Here is a 2771-nt window from a genome sequence, read left to right on the forward strand (position 1 = left end):
GTCATCTGCGTAGAGATGGTAGTCAAAGCCGTGAGAGCGGATGAGTTCACCGAGGGAGTGAGTGTAAATGGAGAACAGAAGAGGGCCAAGAACTGACCCTTGAGGAACTCCAACAGTTAAAGGATGGGAGGGGGAGGAGGCTCCAGCGTAGGAGACCGAGAATGATCGGCCAGAGAGGTAAGAGGAGAACCAGGAGAGGACAGAGTCCGTGAAGCCAAGGTGAGATAAGGTATGGAGGAGGAGGGGATGGTCGACAGTGTCAAAGGCAGCAGAGAGGTCAAGGAGGATCAGAATGGAGTAGGAGCCATTGGATTTGGCAAGAAGGAGGTCATGGGTGACCTTAGAGAGAGCAGTCTCGGTAGAGTGGAGGGGACGGAAGCCAGATTGGAGGGGGTCTAGGAGAGAATGGGAGTTAAGGAATTCTAGGCATTGATTGTAGACGACTCGTTCTAGGATTTACTATTGAATACTATTGAATGAAAGTAGTCAAGGTGGGGAATAAATGCTTTGATCGGTGTGGAAGCAGTTTAGATAGGAAAGGGTGGATTTTAGCAATGTTGTGAAGGTAAGATGAACAGGATTTCTTGACAGATTATATCAAGATATGTTTGGTAAGAAGAAAATAAAAGTCATAGAGGTTTAACAAGTCTTTTCCATGATGTGGAACCACCCTCATGCTTTGCAGTCAATGAGAGCAATGAGACAAAGTGTTGAAAGTACAACTGTTCCTGTGTGTTCTATACATGGTTTCTCACCTAGGGATATTCTTTTCAAAGATGAGAAACAAATTGTTCTTCAAAATCAGCACATCATTATTCTGGGGACACACTGAAGGATCAAAGGAATGTACTCATCTATCTTTTTCTAATACGCTTTCCTGCTTTTGACCTCACCAATATATCAGGATAAGGAGTTGTGCAAGTACAGAACCTGTTAGTTTTGGAGAGTTCTCTTTCTTGTTCTGTTTCCAGCCTCTGAATATCTGCCTTGTTTATGCTGACGAGTCATGTCCGACCCATAGCAACGCCATGGACACATCTCTCCCAGAACATCCCACCTCCATCTGCAATCATTCTGGTAGTGTATCCATAGAGTTTTCTTGGTGAAAATGCAGAAGTTGTTTACCATTGCCTTCTTTTGTGCAATAAACTTGAGTCTCTGCCCTCGTGTCTCCCATGTCACTGCTGCCCAGCACAGGGGAGTCTTAACTTGTAGCAGATTGCCTTCCACTCGCTAGCCACTGCCCAAGCTAGGAATGCAATGAATATGCCTCTGCTTGACCCTCCCTCTCATAGTCAAGACTGATAGAGTACTGGAAACTCTTCAGATTTGACCCTGAGTGGAAGAGATATCTGTAGTCCACCCTAAAAGCCCAAACTCAGTGATTGTGGGGGTAGAACTAAGTGAGGCTGAATCTGAGCGGAGTAAATTTGTGAATGTAGAGGGTTGGATCCATCAGTGGTATTGATTGAGGGCTTACTGTGTGAGTACACTGTAGTAATCACCAAGGGAGGTACAATAGACTTGACAGACATGATCCCTGCTCTTTAGGAGCATACAAAATAGCAGAGGAGAGAGGCCTGAAGTAAATTATAGGTAATAGAAAGCAATTAGAGTATAAATTGAATGCTGAGAGGATTTGGGGGGGAGGGGGCACGAATATGTTTGGATGACAAGAAAATGTTGAAGTGGCAGTTGGGTGGAGATAGGGCATGTCTGCTAATTCTATTGTTCTTCCCCAAGTGATTAGTAATGTATTATGCACAGAGTTGGTACTCAGTAGAAACCATTCTTAGAAATGAGTTATTAATCAGAGAAGGCCTCATGAAGGAGCTTAGATTTCAGAAGTTGGGGACCACAAAGTAAGGTGAATTGAATCTTGAGAAATATTGGGGGACCTAGTGGGGTAATATAGGTAATATATAGGTAATTACCTAAATATAGGTAATTCTCATATTGCTCTCCCAAGCACTTAGTAGAGTGCTTTGTACAAAGTGCTCAGTAAAGGCTATTGAATGAATGGAAGTGTTATATGTATGATTCTTTGAAAGGGGTATGTGTTGGTGTGTACTTGTGCTGCATAGCAGAGCGCTCTCTCCTAAATGATTTGGACAAGTTATACATGCAGAATACTAGTCACAGTAATTGGGGAAACAATCTCTGTTCTGGGGTAGTGTATAGCAATTGATCAGTGCCAAGAACATGAAAAGGTAATTGCCAAAGAGGGAAACACCTGATCCCTACTTCCATGGGGATCTAGGAGAAGGAGTCAAAGGCACAGGTAGAAGAGGTAGATTTTGAGATCAAATAATATATCTCCTCTTGAGACTCAGCTGGGAAGGATGAGGGAGTGGATGTGGAGTTGGAAGGGAGTTGGGGAGGTGAGGGCAAAAGATAGCAACTCCAGATAATAAAGCTAGTTGGACTAAAATGCCAGCCATTTTTGAAAATGTCATGGAAGGCATGACAAAGTCATTTTCCTGTTGGGGAATGATAAAGCTTTTTTTCCACATAAATTGAAATTGGGTCCTTTAAATTATTTGCCAGCCAATTTTTTCAATTTCAACTAAAGGAAAGGGATTTACTATTAATCTTTTTCTCACAAAATAACTGGAAAGAACTAAAAAAAAAAACTCTTAAGTTGTACAAGCAGGCTTTTTCCTTTACTCATGCCTCAGAAGTCACTCCTGGTTAGTTTAAAAGTCACCCTAACTGGTGGTTACTGTCAGGGAGTGCTGAATCTTTTATCCTGATGCCCTAAGAATTTGTAT

At 42.4% G+C, this 2771-nt stretch overlaps 1 non-coding gene across 1 annotated transcript; it reads right to left on the minus strand.

Annotated features, from left to right (window-relative positions):
- Window positions 1-1207: 1207 nt before the first annotated feature.
- On the minus strand, window positions 1208-1345 carry LOC114813470. Its single transcript, XR_003761188.1, has one exon. It is a non-coding gene; the product is annotated as a small nucleolar RNA SNORA7 (small nucleolar RNA).
- Window positions 1346-2771: the final 1426 nt, after the last annotated feature.

The sequence above is a fragment of the Ornithorhynchus anatinus genome, chromosome 7 (genome assembly GCF_004115215.2).
Source record: "Ornithorhynchus anatinus isolate Pmale09 chromosome 7, mOrnAna1.pri.v4, whole genome shotgun sequence".
In the NCBI taxonomy this organism is placed as follows: Eukaryota; Metazoa; Chordata; class Mammalia; order Monotremata; family Ornithorhynchidae; genus Ornithorhynchus; species Ornithorhynchus anatinus.